Source organism: Perognathus longimembris, chromosome 13, assembly GCF_023159225.1.
Source record: "Perognathus longimembris pacificus isolate PPM17 chromosome 13, ASM2315922v1, whole genome shotgun sequence".
NCBI classification, from domain to species: Eukaryota; Metazoa; Chordata; class Mammalia; order Rodentia; family Heteromyidae; genus Perognathus; species Perognathus longimembris.
In genome coordinates, this window is record NC_063173.1 from 26,956,038 (window position 1) to 26,965,758 (window position 9,721).

The window sequence follows — 9,721 nt, forward strand, 5'->3', positions numbered from 1 at the left end:
CCTTTTGCTTTCATTATTTTTCAAATAAGATCTTGATTTTTGCTAAGACTAGCTTAAAACACACTTCTCTTATTTATGCTTCCCATAGCTGAGATGACAGGCATGTACCACCAGTTTTTCATTGGTTGAAATGGGGACGGAGTGTCTCATGAACTTTTTGTTCAAGTTGGCTTTGAACTGCTATCCTTATTATCTCAGCCTCTTCAATAGGTAGGATTATAAGTGTAAACCACTGTACTTGACTTCTATTAAAGAATTTTAAAAAAACACAAAAAATGTGGTAAAAAGTTAGCCTGTAGATCTGAGTGTCAGTGGCTTACACATATAATCCTAGCTAATCAGGAGGCGGAAATCTGAGGATATTTCAAAGCTAGTCCAGGCAGGAAAGTCTGTGAGACTCTTATCTCCAATAAATAACCAAGAAAAGCTGGAAATGGAGCTGTGGTCCAAATGGTAGAGCACTTGCCTTGAGCAAAAAAGCTCAAGGACAGCACTCAGCTCTGAGTTTAAGCTCCAGGACTAGCACAATAAACAAACAAACAAACAAACAAACAAACAAATAAATAAATAAATAAATAAATAAAAGAAGAAAAGAAAGAAAAGCCCGAGATCTGAATGGTATGAAAACTTTTCTCCAACATAAAGAAGAAACTTTTTTCCTTTAAGTTACAAGTGTTAAATCACCCTCAAGGTTAGACATGTGTGAGGCATTCAAGTTGTTCTTTTAGTGAAGGATTAAGTCACCAGGCTGACTTCTCAGCCTTAATTTGGGGCCCTGGCACTGAGATCCATCTCACTTCCAGCTTGAATTGAAAAGCCACTCTAGCACTGAGTCCCACTGTGTGAGAGGGTAACTATGCAACTTGGTATTTGAGCAGCCTGCCAAACTGAGACTGCACCCTCTTCTCCCCTACAACCCCCTTCCTCCCCCTGTTTCCTAACCTATAATATCACCAGAGTCCAGGCACTGCTTCTGCTTGGGTTTGCGATTTGTGAGGAACAAATTATCCTCATGGTACCAGGCAAATCAGCAGAATTGGTAGGGAGCAAGCCAGTTGTTTTATTAGTTATAGTCTCTGCTAGGACCCATAGACGAGAGAAGTAAGAAGAGATTTCTCCTCTTGCCCTCCATTCCAAGACCTCAGCAGGAGTGATAACCATCTCGAAATATCTATATGTCTCAGTGTTTAGAACCTGTGGGTGTGTTTGTTATAAAGCAAATGAGGATGTAAGAGGATGCTAGCTAACCTTTGATAGGGAGATTGATTTCCTTGAATCATCCAGAAAGGCCCTATGTGGTCATGAGTTCCTTAAAAGTAGAAGAGGCAGGGATTGAAGGCCTGGCTCGGTTGGTAGAGAGCTAGCCAATGAGCAAAAGCCTGCTACAAAGTTGGAGATCCAATCTCAGACCTTAAAAAACAAAAGTAGAAAAGGGAGACAGAAGGACTCAGCCTGCCATTGCTGGCCTTGACAACAGGGAAGTAGATCACAGCCAAAGAATTCAAGTAGCCTTTGGGAGGGGACGAGGCAGAGTAACTACTCCCCTCCAAAAATAAATGCCACTTAGCCCAGAAACCTATTGGAACTATGAAATAATACTTTGTATTTTTACTAACTGTTTATATTCATTTGCTACAGCCACAGTACAAGCCTGACACAAACTTTTATCAGACAGTTGAAAAACAAAAAGGTTACAATTTTCTCATGGATTTTTGTATGCGAGGAATTGTGCCAAGCACCTTACAAATAATAGCTTATTTATACCTTGTCTTGACCCTTTGAGAGAACACATCTGAGTTTTGTAGACAAATCAGTGGCGCTCAGGGAGGCTTAGTAAATGAGCTCAAGGTTATACACCTAACAATGGGCCATGCTGGGATGAAAACCCAAGCTCCATCTCCTTGTGAAGATCTTTTCATTTCCTTACTCCAAGCCCTAATCTTGGTGATATCTCTTTAAATGAGCCCTCTACTCACTAAAAATACAAATGATGCTCAAATGGCTAGAAAGGTGAGCACAATCCTGACGTACACTGTAAAGCAATAAGAGGAATATTTTCTGGCTCACCCCTCTCTATGCCAGAATTTTTATAGGTACATACTTTAAGGTTAGGTTAGATTTGTCCTCAACTAATTCCATCAGTGACTTCCTTTCCTTTTCCCTTTCTTTTCCTTTCCTTTTGCCTCTTTTCTCCTTCTTCTTCCCTTTTTCTGGCCTTGAGTTTTGAACTCAATGCATGCTTATCTGGCCTCCACCACTTGAGTCATGATTCCAGCCCCCAAAGTACCTTATTATATAAAGCTGGGCCAGTTTAATCACTGGCCTCCTTGCGAATTCAGAGCAAGGATTTCTGTTCATAAGTTCAGACTAACTGCAATTTTGTGTTTTTTAGCTGAAAGAGTAGTCCACAATTTTTGATACTTTCATTTAGTGACTTAAGAAAATCCAGGATCATCAAAATATATAAAGATAAAAAATTGGGGCTGGGAATATGGACTAGTGGTAAAGTGCTCGCCTTGTATACATGAAGCCCTGTGTTTGATTCCTCAGCACCACATATGTAGAAAAAGCTGGAAGTGGCGCTGTAGCTCAAGTGGTAGAGCTCTAGGCTTGAGCAAAAAGAAGCCAGGAACAGTGCTCAGGCCCTGCATTCAAGCCCCAGGACTGGCAAAAAAACAAACAGAGAAAAGGTAAAATTTATCTTTTCTAGTGTTGGTTTGGCCCCTGTATTAGTTAGTATCTGTTGCTATGACAAGATACCTGAGAAAATCCCCATAAAGGGAGGAAACATTTATTTTGGTCTGTGTCTTTAGTCAGTGGTCAACAGGTTTCATTGTTCTTAGACCTGTGGTAGGCAGAAACATTGTGGTAGGAGAAAATACTTAGTGGAGAAAAGCTGCTCATCTAGTGGTCGGACAAAACAGAGAAAGATGGGAAAGAGCTATGGATAAGATACAACCACCAAAAGCATGTTCCTACTGATATATTGTCTCCAATCAGGTCCTACTTAATCACCTTTCAATAGCACCACTAGCTAGGGTCCAAGCCTTCAACAACACATAAGCCTCTGGGAATTATGTTTAGATTCAGAGCATAACAGCCACTGAGTCAATTTGAGGGAGTTCCCTCCTCAGAACCTGGAAGTATTCCAGATGCTGGAAAATGCTTCAAGGAGCTCCCTTAAAAAAAATAAAATAAGGGCTGGGAATATGGCCTAGTGGCAAGAGTGTTTGCCTCCTACACATGAAGCTCTAGGTTCGATTCCCCAGCACCACATATATGGAAAATGGCCAGAAGGGGCGCTGTGGCTCAGGTGGCAGAGTGCTAGCCTTGAGCGGGAAGAAGCCAGGGAAGGTGCTCAGGCCCTGAGTCCAAGGCCCAGGACTGGTCAAAAAATAAATAAATAAATAAATAAAATAAAAGCTCCTCTCCTGCTACGTTCTCTTCTTCTCTCTGTGTGTATTCTTCACGGTCAGTTCCTAATCTTTCCACAGTCACCAAGAACAGCATAACTCCCATTTTGACAATCCATCTTCTCTCTCTCTCTCTCTCTCTCTCTCTCTCTCTCTCTCTCTCTCTCTCTCTCTTTCGGCCAGTCCTGAGGCTTGAACTCAAGACATTTTTTTTGCTCAAGACTAGCACTCTGCCACTTGAGCCACGGCGCCACAGCTCCCCTTCTGGTCTTTTCTATATATGTGGTGCTGAGGAATCTAACCTTAGGGCTTCATGTATACGAGGCAAGACCTCTTGCCACTAAGCCATATTCCCAGCCCCGACAATCCATCTTTGTACATCTCTGATATTTGAACCATACCAGCCATGTGATAGTAGTGAGAAAATAGCCATCTCTGCTGTCCAGTGTAACAACCAACTAGTGAAATGTAGCTATTCAAATAGCTCACGCCTATAACCCTAGCTACTGAAGAGGCTGAGATCTGAGGATCACAATTTGAAGCCAGCCTTGGCAAGAAAGTTCATGAGATTCTTACCTCCAATTAACTACAAAAAAGCTAGAAGTTAAAAAAAAAAAAAAGCCAGAAGTAGAACTGTGGTTCAAGTGGCAAAGCACTAGCCTTGAACAAAAAAGCTTAGGGACAACATGTAGGCCCTGAGTTCAAGAACCAGGAACAGCACACACACAATAAAACCAGCCAAACACTAACATTGGAAGTTTAGTATCTTAGTTATACAACTCACATTTCAAGTGTTCCCCTCCTGGTATTATCCTATTGGTCAGGGTAAACATGCATAAAGCATTTTCCTCATTGTAGAAAGTTCTTTTGGTATACACCATGGTATACACCACATCAGTTATCTGATAAAAAGCAGTTGTGGAGTAAAGAGAAAATGTATTTGCTATAAAAGTATCTGGGTTCTGGCCTGGCATGCTGGCTCATGTCTGAGGCTGAGGAGGAGGATCAAGAGTTCAAGACCAGCCTGGAACTGTCTCAAAACAAACAGAAAGTTGCCCTGGTTCCACTTCTTGCTCTCTTAGACAAGACACTTAGTTCCCCTAAGTTTTGAGCTTTTCCCTCAAAACTATTCATACCTGTCTCACAGGACTATGATAAGGACTGAAAGGGGTCAGTGACACCAAAGACAAGTATTCTTCCTGAGTCCTGTAAGTCTTCGGGGCAATCTGGGCCCTGCTCCCCTACAACTTATTTTTCTTTATAATTAACACATGATTAATTTCTCTTCTATAGAAGCTTATAACAACTATAAGTAATAAAGTAAGGATTGTAAATTAAAGGCATATAGCATTAAGACTGTGGGACATGTGGAAAAAGAAGGGGACAGAAAGAGGGAAAGAGGGAGAGAATCCAGTTCAGTTCTACATGGTTGCTTTGTTTTGGGTTTGTTTTTTTTTCCTTCTTAAATTTAAGACCTCAATCTTGCTGGACTTCCTTGTTCAAAGCTCCCACTCCATCACCTGGCACTCTATGACTTGAGCTATACCTCCAGCCCAGCTTTTTGCCTTTTTCTTGTGGGTCATGCAGCTTGAACTCTGGACCTGGGTGCTGTACCTGAGCTTTTTATTTTAGCTCAAGGCTAGCACTCTACCACTTGAACTACGGGCACTACTTCTGGTTTTCTGACTAATTGGAGATGAGTCTCACGGACTTTCCTGTCTGGACTAGCTTTGAACTGAGAACCTCAGTAGCTAGGATTTACAGGCATGAGCCACTGGCACCTGGCCTTTGCTGGTTATTTTTAAAGATGGAATCTTGTGGACTTTTCTGTCCTGACTGGCTTCAAACTGTTGTACTCTGGATCTCAGCCTCCTAAGTAGCTAGGACTATAGGCATGAGCATCAGGGGGGTTTTTTTGTGAGCAGTAATTACTGCAGCAACTGCATTTTTGAGCAGTAATTATTGGTGCAAGAGAAAATACACTTGTTTTGCTTTCGCCCCCTCTCTTAACTTCTAACATGCTATTTTGTGTACATATTTTCTTGCTTAGGCTAGTTAGCTAATCTCTCTTTCTTCTTCTCTTCCTCATTTTCCTTTCTTTGTCTTCTTATTTTGAGTATCTTATAACGTCCTATGATAACTGTCCAAGAGCATTTTCCTGCATTCAAGGGTTATTTCCATTCTCCAGGGATTAAAAAAAAAAAAAAAGTCCCCAGTAATCTTTATTGTATTTCTTTCCATCTCCTTCTCCTTCCTCTCCTGCTTGTGTATGGCAAGGTGAAACCAAGTCATTGAGTGGAAAAGTCACTTTCATTTTATAGCTCATAAAAGAAGCCTTGAGGCAAATCTCCTATTTCCGTGGTAACAGGGTGATAATTACTGTACTGGCCTTCCCCAAGGGCCCATGCTTTTTTTCTGTTGGTTCTACTGGCTTCCTTTTTAGGTAAGAGCTGCTGCTTGTGGATCTGTGGGCAGGGGCCACCTGGACTGAACACGGGGTTGGTGTTGACAGGAAGCAAACCATCTGCACCTTAAGCCATAGAAAGGAATTCTCCAGGGGTCATAAAGAGAAGGGAACCAGTCGTTTGCAGTGGAACATTTCTCTTGCATGCTGTGTTCTCACTTAAAAAGAAAGGAAGAAAGAAAAAGCCATGTGGTAGTCCCATAAGTCTCTCTCACTCCCAAATGTTGTCCACTTTCACACCTTTGTTCTATAACTCTGTTACACCACAGAAGCACAGCTGAGTGGGGCTGGGAGCTGGAAAACATAATTGTGCCCCCAAAAGTATTAATGAAAAGATGGTTAGCAATATGAAAGGCAGATGAGAGGCCAAAGTGAAAATCCAGAATGGGGAACCTTTCTCTATGCTTACTGTCCCAAGAAAGACCCAAAGAAAGGCCTTAACTATAGTCAGAATGTGTCCTACAGCAGAAAATATGTAATGTGTGGATTTTCTTTGTGTGTATATGTATGTTTGTTTGTTTGTGCCAGTACTGGGGCTTGAAATGGGGTCTAAGTGCTGTCCCTTAGCCTTTTTTGATCAAGGCTGGTTGGTGCTCTATCACTTAAGCTTTTTGGTATTTAATTGGAGAGAAAAATCTCACAGATTTTTCTGCCAGGATTTGCTTCAAACCTTGATCCTCAGTGTCCGGCACTGAGTGTGTTTTAATCCAGTGATCTGGAAAGTTCTTTATCAGTTAGAATAGAGTAGGTTCTGCTGTGTTACAAATAACACCCCCCCCCCAACAAAAACAAAAACAAAACCACACCTGTATTACCTGGCCATTGCAGGCCAATCTGAGGCTATGCTGTATACCATTCTTACCCTGGAACTCAGGTTGTGGGAGGGATTAACTGTCCTCCAGCTTTATTGCTCAAGGCTAGCAATCTACCACTGAATCCACAAGTTCACCTTGGGCTTTTGCTGGTTAATTGGGGATAAGAGTCCCATAGACTTTCCTGCCCAGACTGGCTTCAAATTTTGCAGTCCTCAGATCTCAGCCCCCTAAGTAGCTAGGATTACAGATATGAGCCACCAGTGCCTGGGAGGAGCTGAGTTTTTGACCAAGGACCCTGATATGTCCAGTCATGAGCCGCACTACACCTTCTCTGTGATGGACGGTTCCTTCGCTCAGTGCTTAGCAGACTTCTTCCAGGGCAGAACCTCTAGGTATATGACTTCGTGGTTTTTTATAGAGTGAAAGAGCAGGAAGCTATTGTTTCTGATGCAGATACATAAAGATACCTGGGGTTGAAAGACCAGAGTGAAATCTTCTAAAAGAAATTGTGGAAATGACAGAGCTGTGATTGACAGCTTTCAGTCCTTTTTTGACACTTTGGGGAAAATCTACTATTATACAGCTCAATGGATTATGTTTCTGTTGAAGCTCATCAAAACTATAAAGAGATGAAGTTTGTAGAATTATAATCTTATTTTCATTGTGATAACATAATTTCAAGTACCTGGTTACCGATGAATTATACTCCATTTGGACTGGGAATATGGCCTAGTTGTAAAGTGCTGGCCTCAAATTACACTCCGTTTGTTTTTGGTTTGGGTTTCTTTGTTTGTTTTGTTTTGTTTTGTTTTGTTGCCTATGGTAGAGCTTGAACTCAGGGCCTGGGCCTGGGTACTGTGTGTGGGCTCTTTTTATTCAAGGCTAGCACTCCCCCACTTTGAGCCACACTTCTACTTCTGGTTTTCTGGTGGTTTATTGCAGTTAAGAGTCTCTTGGGGACTCTTCAGCCCAGGCTGACTTCAAATTCTGATCTTCAAATCTTAGCCTTCTGAGTAGCTAGGATTACAGGTGTGAGCCACTGGCACCAGGCTGTGATGGATGTTTTGACTTACAGTTTAATTAGAGTTACATGAATGCTTTTCCTTAATCACCATGCATACTGTCCAGGACTGGGTTGTGGTCAGCTTTGAGAACTGGCAGAGTTGGAGGGAATAAAGGGACTTCTTTACACTGTCATGTGTCATGCAGTTGACATATTATACCAGTCTCCCAGAAGACAAAACAGCACTTTGGATGGGTTTGAATATGATATAAGGAAATTATGAATTTTACATATAAGGCAACCAAGGAGTAGAAAGATGCATTCCTTCTCCAAATCTACAGTGCTGTAATCAGCAAACAAAGGATTTGAATCCATCTTTGTCTGGCCACAAAACCACCTTTTTCACTCACTGTGCTTGCTTCTTTCTTTGTTTAAAGGCTATTTTTCCCCTAAAGCAGAGCTCCCCTGGAGCTAGCTGAGTGGTGAGAACCCCTTTAGTGCCCGGTACCAAGGGAAACACTTACAGAGGTTGCCATCTCAGTACTGTTGCCTTTCAAGACAACTTCCTGCCCAGGTTCCATTTTCCCTTCCTGGAAGGCTCCAGAAAATGCATGCCTAAGTGCAGCTGGGACTCAGGCAGGCTCTGCTATGCCAGATAACCCTACCCCTTATTTAAAAGAATCTTAAAGATGTAAGATGCTGTGGATATAACATTATTATCTTAAGAATATTTTCATACTTATTGTGCCAGCAAAAGCTTCGAATTTATTCTAGTACTATTAATCTCATCAGCTGACATTCAAGGTCTGCCTTCACTTGTCTCCTCCCAGGAGTGGCCTCTTAGACTCCTGTGGCTACTTTGTGTCTCAGCAACCCCAGGAAGAGGAGGCTGGCTTGTGTGTTTCAGCAGCAGCCCAGCTGTTCTCCTCCTCATCTGCTGTGTACTTTGATTTCTCTCTCTCTCATTAATCCCTGATACTCAGTACTCTACATGGCCTGAGACAAGATCTGAAGAGAAACTGACATTTTGAGGAATGTTGCAAGATGGTATGAAGGAGATTAAATGGGGACTGAGGGAAATGAGGTGTTTTCATGGCTCAGTGGGCTCTTTTTTCCAGCTTAGAGGTATCTATTGCCACCTCTCCCTGTAGCTTACCCTGAGATTTGAAGAGACTGACTCACAATTCTCTTTATTTCCTGAATGGCAAAAAAAAAAAAAAAGGCTTAAAGAAGAAATTTTGCCTGGCAGCTTATTTGGGTTGTCTGGATGTAGTTGGTAGGGAGCCTGTGAGTATACACTCATTGAAACCAGTTGTTGGGGTAGGAGTCTATTGTGTGGTCTCTTATGGGGTACACAGGTAGGCCTCATAGCATGGATTCAGGAGCCTCTTTGGGTGCCCTTCCATAAGCCAGAAGCTGGCTGAGCACTTTGTGGGAGATGAGAATGAGAAAGGAGTTTCTCTTCTTTTTCCTATTATCAGCATTGTAACAACTCTGGGGATACCAGAGCTACTGGGAAACTTCTAACCTTCCCCATAGGACTCATGGCACTTTGGGATCTGTAATCCTAGTCTCTGAATCTCATTGTCAACAACAACTTTCATTTGTTGAGCACCTGCTCTGATCAGATATTCCCTCTTATTTACACACTAGTTTTAACCTCTCAGAGGACTTACCAGGACAGGAATTTCCCTCATTTCAGACAAGGAGACCACCATTAGTTAGTCTAAGTGACTTGCTTAGGATTATGTAGCACTTAGTGGCACAGTTTGAATCTTACCCTAGATCTGGATGACTCTAAAGGCAGTGTTGAATTAGAGATACTATGTTATCCTGTTTCTAAAAGGGAGAGGCAGGCCACTGTGCAGATCCAACTCACTCTTCAATTAATAAAAAATAACTTCTTGCCTTCCTTTGCTGGGTAACCCTAGCAGAATGCCCACTAGCTCTTGTTACACCTTGTCCTTCTGTGATGCCTCTTGCCTTCTCCCTATCTCCCACCAAAAAAAAGGATCCTACAGCAGAT

At 42.1% G+C, this 9,721-nt stretch overlaps 1 protein-coding gene across 7 annotated transcripts in view; it reads left to right on the forward strand.

The window, feature by feature from the left end:
• Positions 1 to 9,721, forward strand: part of Nav2 (neuron navigator 2) — a 702,797-nt gene that overhangs the window by 577,328 nt on the left and 115,748 nt on the right. The gene's annotated exons all lie outside the window — the stretch shown is intronic.